The sequence below is a fragment of the Myotis davidii genome, unplaced genomic scaffold, assembly GCF_000327345.1.
Source record: "Myotis davidii unplaced genomic scaffold, ASM32734v1 scaffold78, whole genome shotgun sequence".
Lineage (NCBI taxonomy): Eukaryota > Metazoa > Chordata > Mammalia > Chiroptera > Vespertilionidae > Myotis > Myotis davidii.
In genome coordinates, this window is record NW_006290305.1 from 1,090,365 (window position 1) to 1,102,891 (window position 12,527).

Below are 12,527 nucleotides of genomic sequence, written 5' to 3' on the forward strand. Positions count from 1 at the left end.
CTACTATCACAGTTTAACTTCCAAGAGCTCTTTCTGTGCTTCTTTTGTTTAGTAACACTCTGTTGTCTCTTCTTCCTCTGAGTATGCTAATGATAATTATTATGAAGTTTTCTTCTCCCTGCATAATCTTTGTTTCCTTTAAGTTGTTTTTTCCCCATTTATTTGTTTGTTCTGACTTCTTCCTCTCATATCAAAGGTTTCCTCAGATGTCTGCTGATCCTTTATTGTCTGTTTACATTTTAACGTAGGGCACTAAAATATTAATGGGAATTTCTGTGCGTGCTGGTGCATGTGTGTATTTGTACATGTGTGAACGTGTGTGCTTATGCATGTGTGTGTGTGTGTGTGTGTGTGTGTGTGTGTGTCAGGGGAGCATGGCTCTTGTCAGTGGGTTTCATTGCAGGATGATCGGCCTGGGACATCCCTCAAGGTTCCTTCCTGCCCTGGTCAGATTCCAGAGCATCTCAGGTTTCTGCCTGGAGAGAGCAGCCATGCACTGGCGTCCGGGGTATTGGCGGGGAGAGGGCTGGAGTCTGGGCATTCGGTGTGTTAGCTCACTTATTGCCTCTCTTCTTTTCTCTATTCCAGTGGTGCCAGCGACTGCTCAGTTTAGAGTTCACTGTTAACAGTTTCTGGAGAAGCAGTCTTCAGCCTTCTGCTGGACGAGGCTGTACAGTCTTGCGGAGGAGACCTGGGGACCTGACTGCTTATGAAAAAGCTTTCAGCCGATCCTCTTTCTATGGCTTCAGTGCTTTCATCGCCCGAGACTTTCAGAGGTGGAGTATCAGGCTTCCAACCGCCAGCAGGCTTAGGAGTCAGCATTCTTCGTCTGCTAATGAAGCTGTCACCCGCCCAGTCTTCTTTCCTTCCTCTATCACTGGTTGCTGTTCTCTTCTGTTCTCTTTGTCCTTATGAGCTGATGCCCCATCGCCATCCTCTAAAATCCTTTCACAGCATTTTAGTGGGAATTCAGGAGGCAGCTGAAATTAATACCCATTTTCAATCAGCCACATTAACCAGGAGTCAGCATTGGAATCTGAGTCACTCAATAGGTAAGGGGACACCTGCCCTTTCCCGGTGACATCCTGCCCTGCCCCCACTACTGCCAGCCCTCTGCTCAGGGTAGAGCCCCGGAGAATGATGGAGCTGATAACCTTTCTCCCTTCCTGTTAGCCGCTGGAAGTTCGGAGGCAAATGTGTGCCCCAAATATTTGTGGTGGCAAGTCTATGGGTTATCTTATCTGCAGTTCCAGGTCTTGCCTTTGGTTGCATCTTTTTCACATCTTAATTTGTTCATCTCCTTTGGTAACACCTTCCACTGATGCTTCTATTGCGCCTATTACCTACACATTATATAGCACATTTTGCAACCACCAACCTAATGAATGACTCAGGTGAGGATCATCAAAGAACAGGGAGCTGGAGAGTCACAGAGTCTCAAGTGTCACCTACAGACTACTTGTTAATTTTAAAAATGGGAGAAGGTGACTTAGGATGAAGAGAGTTGATGGATACCACCTTAACAAAGTGATGACACTTAGCATCCCCAGTTGTGGGACAGAAAGGCTTCAGGAGTCTCCTGAGGTGAGAGGTAGGAAGCAAACATTGTATAAGTTTAAGGTGTGCAATGTGCTAATTTGATACACTTACTAGTATATATTGCAATATGATTACCACCAAAGGAACACCTCCATCCAGTCACACAATTACCATTTCTTTTTGTGTGTGTGGTGAGAACATTTAATGTTTACTCTTTTAACAACTTTCAAGTATAAAGTATGTAATACAGTATCATCCTATATAATACAAGCCAAGGTGGCATCACGCCCTCGCACAACGTCATCACAAGATGGCCACCACAAGATGGCCGGCAGGGGAGGGCAGTTGTGGGAGATCAGGCCAGCAGGGGAGGGCAGTTGTGGGTGAACATGCCAGCAGGGGAGGGCAGTTGGGTGCGACCAGGCTGGCAGGGGAGGGCAGTTGTGGGCAAACAGGCCAACAGGGGAGGACAGTTGCAGGTGAACAGGCCAGCAGGGGAGGGCAGTTGTTGGTGATCAGTTAGACATCAATCAGGCTGGCAGGCAGAAGTGGTTAGGGGCAATCAGACAGGCAGGCGAGTGGATAGGAGCCAGCAGTCCTGGATTGTGAGAGGGATGTCCTGTAGGATTGGGCCTAAACCGGCAATTGGACATCCCCCAAGGGGTCCCAGATTGGAGAGAGTGCAGGCCGGGCTGAGGGACACACACCCCCCCCCGCCCCACGCTGTGCACGAATTTCATGCACTGGGCCTCTAGCTATAATCGCCATGCTATGTGTTAATTAGATCCCGAGACATTTGTTTTCTTATAGCTGGAAGTTTAAGCAACATCTCCCTATCCCCTCACCCTCTGGTCATCACCACTCTACTCTCTCTTTCTGAGTTCAGCTGTTAAAGGATCCACATGTGAGATCATATAGTATTTGTCTTTCTCTGACTTATCTGATGCAGATTAACAATGAGAATAATATTGTTTTCATGTCCCCTAGCACAGCACCCATTCTGCAGCACATCGATCAAGGAGAAATTTTAACTTTCAGATCTTATTATTTAAGAAATGCATTGCATAAGGCTATGGCCATAGAGAGAGATTCCTCTGATGGACATGGGCAAAGTAAATTAAAAACCTTCTGGAAAGGAGTCACCATTCTAGGTTCCATTAGGAACATTTGTGATTCATGGGAAGAGGCAGAAGGAGTTTGAAAGTAGTTGATTCCAACGCTCATGGATGGCTTTGAGGGGTTCAAGACTCCAGTGGGGGAAGTAACTGCAACCGAGAGAGCTAGAATTACATTGGAGCCTGAAGATGGGACTGAATTCTGCAATTTCATGATAGAACTTGAATGAATGAGGAGTTTCTTCTTATGGATCAGCAAGGAAAGTGGTTTCTTGAGATAGAATGTACTCCTGGTGAAGATGCCGTGGAAAGTGTTGAACTGACAAAAAAGGGTTTAGAATATTATATACAGTTAGTTGATAATGACTCCAATTTTGAAAGAAGTTCTACTGTGGGTAATATGCTCTGAAAAAAAACAAACAAAAAAATTGTGTGGCTCACTTTATTGTGATGGTCTGGAGCAGAAGCCACAATATCTCTTAGGTATGCCTGTACACTATATTTTTTAAATTTGACTTCTATGTCATCGGGACACTGAAAAACATAATTCAAAGGATATGATGATGAAAACGTGTGGCATTGCTGTGCCTTTCTCTGATTGGCCTGAGCTGGTTGTCCTAGGATTACTTTACGTCACATTTCAGCAAGAGTGTGCAGGTCCAGGTACTAATAAAGAGCTTTCCCCTCTTTAGGGAACCCCTCTGGGGGCTGATGGCCTGTGGCAGGAGGGGCAGCACAGTCCGCCTTTGGGTGACATGTTTCTCTTCTTTCCCCTTTTGGGTGGAAGAGATGTAGGGTGACAGGTGCTGGTGCTGGTGTGTAAGGTGGCATCATTGTCTGGCTGGTCACTGTTGGATGCTAGCTCTCTCCCCATGGAGACTTTTATGCATTATTTGCAGGCCCTGTCCCTTGGTGGGCCTTCCCCCTCAGGTTGGACCTTGTCACCCCTGCTGGGTAGGATTTAAACAGCTTCTGGCTGTTTCTCTTTCCCATGTGACCCACACCTGGTCCTTGAGAAACACTCTCTCACTCTTGTTCCCTCTGCGTTGCCAGAGTGGCCACCATGCAATTAGAGGCAGATATGTGTGGAGTTAGTGAGGCCTCAGTGGCAAAACTGTCACTTGCACAGGCCCTGCTGAGACCCGGGAGGGGCCCAGCAAGGTGCTCCATGGGAATCTGACTCCCCCTTCCTCAGGGAAGGTTTCCCATAGCATGCAACCTGCAGGCTCTCCAGCACCCAGGCTGCCTGTGCACTCAAGGTGGCCCTTTCTCTCTCTTCCCTGGGGCACATGTCCACAATAGCCTGCCTTCACACTCCTCAGACAGGTATCACCGGCCACTCCTGCTGCCCCCCAAATGCAGAGGCAGGTGCCACGCTCTCCTGAAGGTTCTCCTGGAAGCCCCCATTCGCCGAGTCAGAGGGAAGAGCGCACTCAGTCTCTGTCCACCCCTCTGGTCACCTGCCAGCACCTTCACCACTCGCTCCCAACGTCTCCCTTTAGAAAACATCTCTCTCCACACTGGACCCTTTACCTTGACCGTGACTCCTGTTCTGGGTCCCCTCCTTTGTGAATTCTGCCTCTGGCTCTGCATCACTTTCAAGGAGCTTCATCTATTGATTTGGACACCTACACTGACATTTCCGATCTAGCTTCCAGCTGCACTTACATTTATTTTAAGTTAAAACATTACATCATAGATCGCTTGGGTTAAATGTGTTTTATTAGAATATGTCTGAAAATAAATACATTAGAATGCTACAATGGAAAATAAAATGCTTTTTATTTAAGTGCTTTTTATTTAAAATGCTTGTCCTTATACCAGTGGTCGGCAAACCACGGCTCGCGAGCCACAGGGAGCTGACCCCAATAGTCTATTCCCGTGGTTGGCAAACTGCGGCTCGCGAGCCACACGTGCTCTTTGGCCCCTTGAGTGTGGCTCTTCCTAAGCCTTAGGAGTATCCTAATTAAGTTAATAACAATGTACCTACCTATATAGTTTAAGTTTAAAAAATTTGGCTCTCAAAAGAAATTTCAGTTGTTGTACTGTTGATATTTGGCTCTGTTGACTAATGAGTTTGCCAACCACTGCCCTGTACTACCAACATCATTGGCGGTGTTGCCAATGGTGACCGCGCCATCCTTTGGGAATGACTGGGTTAGCAGAACACCAAGGTAAGCCTTTGTGTAAAAATACATCCCAGGGCACAACCTGGTTGGCTAGGATAGAGAATGCTCCCTTGCTCAGCATAACTAAGCAAGAAGATTGCTGGACTTCTCTCAAAGAGCAGGGAGGAGTGTGAGTGAGGGGGCACCCGGAATAGAGAGAAGCTGAGATAGTGATAGGAGGTGGGAGAGAGGGACAGGCATGTCTAATATTAGTGTTAACCTATTAGCTATAATGCTGTGCACCCTTTCTCCTTCATTTCTTGTCACTCAGGCTTCAGGATAGGGAGGCTAAATCCTGACTCACCCCAGGGTTCTCAGGCTCCCCAGATTGTCTGGTGGGGACAAGGCACATACATCACTGGAACAACCTAACAGAGTCCTTACCTTCTCTCCTAGTTCCTCTAAGGAGAGGTAGGCACAATCTTATGTATCAGCTAGCTCTTGCTGTGTAACAAATTACACTGTAACCTAGTTGCTTGAAATAACAAACGTTATTTCTTATGAGACTATGGGTTGACTGGGCAATTCTGCTGATCTCAGGTGGACTCACTCAAGCACCTGGGGTCAGTGATGGTCAGGGAGGCAGCTCAGTTGCCTTAGGTGTGGGTCTCTCACATTGGAGGGTTGGCTGAATGCAGGCTAGTGTAGGATGCCTGCATCTTCCAGCAGGTTAGCATGAGCTTATCCACACAGCAGGTGTTATGTTCCAAAAGAGCTGGTGGAAGCTGCATGTTTTCTTTACCCCTAAATTCAGAACTAATAGAATGTCACTTCCAACTTCATTCTAGTGGCAAAAGCAAGTCACAGGCCAGTCTAGTGAGGGAAATGGACTCCACACCTTGATGGGAAGAGCTACAAAGCCACATTGCAAAGGGCACGGACACAGGAAAGGATGAAAAATTTTGGCCAGGTTTGCATCCATCTATCACATCTTGCAACCCATAAACAGAAGTGTCTGTAAAAACCCCCAGCTGCCACTGGTCAGGGCCAAAAGCCATTGCTTCTTCGCCATCTGTAGGCCTTCTATTTATGCAGTCTCCAAGGTGGGAGGCACATTTCACGCCAGGTGAAGGGCAGAGCTGACATGACTGACAGAAAGGAGCCATAGAGAGGAGGGGTCAATGGTGCAGCAGCCCCGTGGGCAGCCACTTCCTACAGGACAGCTGTGGGAAGAGCCCAGTAGCCACGGGGCCTTCTGATGAGAGGTAAAGAACCATCCGTAATGTGGCGGAGAGCCTGCCTAGACTCTCAGGCCCAGGCCAGCACAGGCAGCCAGGGGGAAATGAGGATGCCAGGAGAAACTGGAAAATGATCGCCTGGCCTTGAGATGTCCTGGGCTGGGAACCGAAGGACTCAATGCCCAGATGGTGTTTTTTATCTTTCATTCCAATTGGCAACTAAGGCTTTGGAAGAGAGAGGAACATATGGGAATTGAACAGCTGGCTAAGTAGATGCAATCAAAGAATAAGATTTGGTTTTCTGGACCGTGGCTGAAGATGGGTTCTTGGCTAAGGCCTAATATTAGCCATCTTAATATCATGCACTTGTGCAGGATTTAACTGTTTAGAAATCACTTTTGTAGATATGCTGTTTCATTCTCACTCTATATTAACTGGGGCTGAGGGTGGATGGATTTTTATCCATTTCACAGAGGGAGTCAGAGAGGACAGTCCCTGCCTGGGATCCCATGGCTGGTGAGGTTCAGGGTCCAGTCTGGAATCTAAAACCGGTGCTCATTTTACTATATTAGAAGTGTGAATGGTTTGGAGCAATGTTTTTCCATGTCTTTCTGACCCTCAGAAATAAAACATATACATTCAGACTCAGGATATATATGTGTGTGTTGATCTCTTAATATTTAACAGTATAGTTAGAGAGCATTTTGTGTGTGTGTCTCTACGTGTAGTATTTGTGAAAAGGAATGTCAGAGGGCCAGGAGGAAATAATTGGAAAGATGGTCTACCATGTACCTGGAATGTCTGTGTATAAAGGATGGACAATGGGGAATTGTTTTATTTCCAGACCTTCCCACCCTATATAATAAAAGAGAAACATGTAAATTGACCATCCCTCCACTACGCTCACCAGCCAATCAGGAGTATGCAAATTAACCCAACAAAGATGGCGGGCCTGTGGGAAGTGCACACATGCACAGGCACTGAGCAGTTGGGGGCAGGCGTCCCACCCTGCCCCACCCTGGCCTCTCTGGGCAGGTGGGCAGTGCGTGGAGGCAAGGAGCGGCCGGGGCAGGGTGGGAGGCCTGGCTACTGCCCTGCCCCGGCCGCTCTGGGCAGGTGAGCAGTGTGCGCCAGCATCCCGCCCCACCCAGGCTGCTCTGCGCCTGTGGGCAGCACATGCGGAGAGCCTCTGGGCGGGGGAGGTGGGTCGGTGGAGGGTGGCCTGTACTCCCCACATGGCGGTGGTGGCAGCTGTGAGCATGCCAAGCAGAGCCTGCGGGCTGAGCTGAAGTAGCACCTGTAGGCCATCAGCGCTGAGGAGTGGCTACGCAAATCCTGCCTCCTGGCCGAGAAGGTGCGCGATCGCAGGGACAGCCACCGTGGCAGGCCAAATTGATGTCCTTCTGGCCACACCACGGGGTGTTGTGAATCTGCTAAGCCACAGGCCTCTGGTGCACACATCCTCTTCTCCCCGCCGTGGCGTGCGAACGTCCCCCAGCACCACTGTCACCCTCGCGTGCCTGCAACAGTCCCAGACCAAGGCACCTGCAAGTTCCCCCCGCCCCTCCGCCACACTTCCATCAACTGCAGCATGCCTTCATCCCCTACAGTACGTGCGCACATCCCCTCCATCATGCTCACGTCCTTTGGAGAGTGTCTGGGTGTTCTGGGTGCTGAGGATGGGCATCTGTGAGATGACAATGAGAGGGTGGAGCAGTGACGCCCTGTTCCCGTGGAAGCCAGTGCAGCAACGAGATCACCTCCATGGGGCTAATGCAGGTGCTGAGGCGGGAGCAGGTGCAGACAGACACACCTGGTGGGTGCGAGCGGCCCTCGCTGAGGTGCCTTCGGTCAGCGTTCAAGATCAGGAACCCAGAGGAGGCAAGGAGTTCCATCCTCTCAGTGAAATGGCAGGATAGTTGTGGCGACTGCAGAGGAGGAATGTGCACTTTGGGTGCTGGCACCCATGAGCGAAGGCTGCCCTGACTGAGCTCGCTTGCGTGGGGCCTAGTGCACTCCTGCCGGGCAGCGGGTGACAGGACGTGCTTTTCTGAGTTAATGAGAGAAAACACTGACTCTCCCGCTGCCTGCAAAGGTGGAAAGTGAAGTGGGGAGACATGTGGGGAGTGAGCGAGGTTCCTTGTCTGGGCGTTCCAAATCCGCTGTTGGTTCCTTTCACTGCTGACTGGAGATATACAGGGTGTCCCCCCAAAATGTAAACACACTTTGAATACCTACTAATTCCAATGGGTTTAAGCATGAAAAGAAAGAAACACCAATGGAGCTGTCATTTGTTAAAAGTGCAGGCACAAACAGGCAGTCGGACATTCCCCGAGGGGTCCCGGACTGGAGAGGGTGCAGGCCAGACTGAGGGGCCCCCTTTCTCCTCCACCCCCATGCACTAATTTCGTGCACCGGGCCTCTAGTGTGTCCATATTTGAAGTGACCCCACACTGTTCCACTAGACTCTTTTGTAGGGTTGGCTGCTGTTGCTACCTCCCAAGAATCCCTTGCCTCTCACACAACTTCTTTGTTGATTTCATAACTAATCAATGAGCTGAGGTCTACATTGTGGGCAGGGAGAACTTCCACATCTCACCTCCTAGGACTGCCTTTCCCACCATGGCAGTAGGGAACATGACCTAGGCTGCTGACCAGAGAGTCTGGTTCTATTTGGCAAAACTAGAAACCCTCTCCCACCAAGGTTGGGTGAGTCCCTGAAATCAGACCTCCGGGTGTGCATCTATTGTCTGTCCCATCAGAACCTGACATGGGGGAGTCTGTCTTCTTTGTTACTGTGCCCATAGACAGCCAATAAAATGTGTTAACTGACCAATTGGGTCCAAAAGAAGAAGTAAATATAGGCATTTTGATCAGTGAGCTACCCAGGAACTCTCTGATGAAGTCACTGCCCTTCCTCATGTGAGGGAGCACTGGGAAGTATTTGGAGTTGGTGGTTCCACCTGGTTTCTCACGGGTTATCACTTCTGACCCTTCCAGTGGCTTCAGGTGGTCCTCTCTCCTGCCCTGGCTGGGTGGGCACGCCTGGGCCTCCTGCCATGCAGCTGCAGAGTGAGAGCTGGGCTGTTTGATGCTAAAGTGGAGGTTGGCTGGGAGGGGATGCTGTTGGCTACATCTTCCACTGAAGGGGCCCTTCCTCTACTGCCTTGACTACCCAGAGCATATGGGAAAGAGCTATGTCAGGAGTCTTCCCCACCGCACCTCCCTGCACCCTCCCACCACTCTGTCAAGGGTGGTGAGGAGTCTCTCTGACAGATAAGGAAACTGAGGCCATGTGAACTGCCCAGTCCTCAGCTCATCAGCTGATACAACTCCCTCTGAATCTGAGATGAAGCTCTTGCATATTACTGGTGTCCTCCCAAGTGTGCTGGCACTCAAGAGACACACTGAAGAGAGCCATGAGCCAGTTTCAAATACTATCAAACTAGAGAGTGAGGAAGTTATTTCCCTACTCATTATCTTCCAAGACTTCTAATGGCTTAGAGGAAAGCGTCTTGATTTCCTACTAGAATGTTTTAATACCTTTATAATAATTGCTAATGTCTCTTCACTTAACAAGAAGGGAGTGGCCTTAAGCTTAGTGTCTTGCCAGGCAGTGGAGGGGTTTGTGTATGTGTGTGGGGTGAGCAAACATCTGCTACGAGGAAACTTATGTGAGTTCTGCCTGGTGGGTCTTTCTCCGTGGTCTGTAGCTCCTTCGGGTCCCGTCAGCCCATGGGAATATCAGTGGCAAGGGAGCAAAAAGGGTGAGAGGAGATTAAAGAGGTAGAAGCCAGAGACCTTCAGAGGACATGCTCAGACCCAAGAGTGTCCCAGTCCCATGAGTTGTGTGCCTGGAGGGGTGGCAGGGGACATAGACCAGGTACGTGGGCTGAAACAAGCCAAGGGCTGCTTCTTCCAGAGCCCTTTTGCCCGTGACTTTGCCAGTAGGTCTGTGGGGGCAAAAAGGATTGCTCTGAAGGACCATGGGGGTCCTGTTGCAATGGGAGATCACTGGGGCTGGGAGAAAACGGTCTTCTGGCTGGGGATGGATGCACAAGAGCTCACTGGCAGAGAACAGGGACTAGAACAGATGGAAGAGAAGTCCCCCTGCCCCCAAGACAGACTCAAAGCATGATTTCATAATTACACAGAGATACATCTATACAGTCTCCTCAAAAACAAGAAAAGGAATTTCAGATAAACCCAACCTCTTACCCTTGTGCGCTCCCCAGAGTAATTATTCTTGTGAAGTCGATGGGTTTCCTTCCAGACTGCTGGTGACCCATGCAGATCTGGGCTCAGTTTTCCAGTTGTTGCACAGCATTTTATTGCCTGATTATGGAACATTTTAGCTGTTCCCCAGGTGAGGGATATATGATTGTGTGCAATGTCTGCATGCAGCATCCTGGCTACATGCCTGCTGGGGCTTCCCCAGGGCCCACACTCACACTCAGAAGTGGCACATTCATTTCCACAGGGCATGAGAGTAACCCATTTCCTTCAGCATTAAAGTCACAGGATACTATCAAACCAATTTCTGTCAGTTGAGTGGGTGAATGGGACAGTATCTCATGGCTGATTTAATTAGCATTTCCCTGATTACTGGTAAGGTTTAGCTTCTCTTGCATCAGTTGGCCTATCTATCTCCTCTTCAGTAGATTCATATCCTTTGGCCATTTTCCTATTTGGTTGCTTATCTCTTCTCATTAGTGTGATGTGTTGTTTATATATTCTCCAACCTCTAGGATAGATTTCTCTGCAGAGAGCCCCTGAGGCTTATTAGACTAGTTAACAGGAGTGCTCTGTGGAACCGAAGGCTGTCTCTAATCAGAACCTCTGTGATTTTTTTCTTTCAGTTTTATTGAGATACTAGAGCCCAGTGCATGAAATTCATGCATGGGTAGAGTCCCTAGGCCTGGCCGGTGATCAGGGCCAATCTTTGGGGCGACCGGCAGGGCGATCTGGGGGCCTCTGCTGGCACCCACCTTGGCCTGCGTTAAGCGTCTGCCCCCTGGTGGTCAGTGCGTGTCATAGTGATCGGTCATTCCACTGGTCGTTCGCCCTTTGGTTGATTTGCATACTAGCTTTTATTATATAGGATAACTGACATACAGCATTGTATAAGTTTAAGGTCACAGCATAATGCCTTGGCTTAAATATTGTGTGAAATGATTGCCACAGTAAGTTTAGTTAACATCCATAATCTCATATAGATACAAAAGAGAAAGGAAAAATTGTTTTTTTCCTTGAGATGAGAACTCTTAGGATCTATTCTTTCAACAACTTTCCTGTATTGATATGAGAGTGTTAACTATGGTCTATTTTATAACTAGAATATTGGTGGTCATTTTGATTGACAGCTGCACATTCTTCACCAAGAAATGGGCATGGGGCAATGGTGGTGATTGAGGTGGGGCTGTGGTAAGTCCTTATGGAGGAAACAGTCAATCCTGTTTGACTCTCACCTGTAAATGGAGATCCTGTTGGGGTAAAACATCAATCATCAGGCAGTGTCAGGTAGGCAGCTGCTACCAGGAGTTGGGAAGGCAGCACAAACATTCACAAAAGCAGACCAGGGGACACAGTCCCAGTCTTCATCCTGGGAGAAGGGGCATCCACACCCTCCCACTCAGAAATGTGAGCTGAATGGAGGTGTTGCGGAGGGAGGGGCACTGAAGAACCTGTCACAAGGTTCTTTCTGAAAACCAGAGGTGCGGCTCCCCTGTCATGGAGGAGCCTCTGATTTGCATGGGGGAAGGCTGTGCAATCTTTCGGGTGATTTAGTCTCTTCTGCTCATAACTCTTCCTCTGGGGAGCCAGACTCGAAGACGGAAATGTGCTTGCAGGTTGTTTGCCGGGGAGCAGTCTCCTCTCTGGACAGCACCTTGGAGGGAAGGAAGGTGGGAGGATGATTTCGGCAGTGGGAGTGATTGGGCTGCAGTGCAGCCTCACTAAACCCCCAGAGCTCTGGGGCTGGAATGGGCATCAGACATTCCAAGCTGAGCCTGGAGGGCTGGGTCTTTCCACCCTGCATTGCCAGGGAAGGTTGGGTCTTGGCAAAGGCAGCTCCTGGAGATGGCTCAGCTACCAGCCCTCAGCATTCAGCTCTTCCAACGGCTGGGGACTAAGAGCCTGGGCCCAAAAGGGGGACGTGCTCCAGTGGCCTCCATTTGCAGAGCCTGGGTCTCAGAGGCTTTCTGGTTGAGCCGCTGCTCCCTCTCTGGCTCTGCTCCTCCTGCTTTCCTTTCTTTCCCGCGTCACTTAATCTGAACTGCCGCCCGCCATTCCTAGAAAGTGCCCAACATTTTCCTGCTTTGAGCTCTGACCAGATGTTTTCCCACTTATCCCAGAAGGACATGGCTTCATCCCTCACCTCTCCCATGACTTCATGTTAGAATATTATCTTCTCAAGGAGATGTGCCCTAACCACCCTATTGAAATGGAAATCATTCTCCAGTTATCCCTGTCCTCCAAACCCTACTTTGTGATTGTCTACAGCAGCCGTGGGCAAACTACGGCCTGCT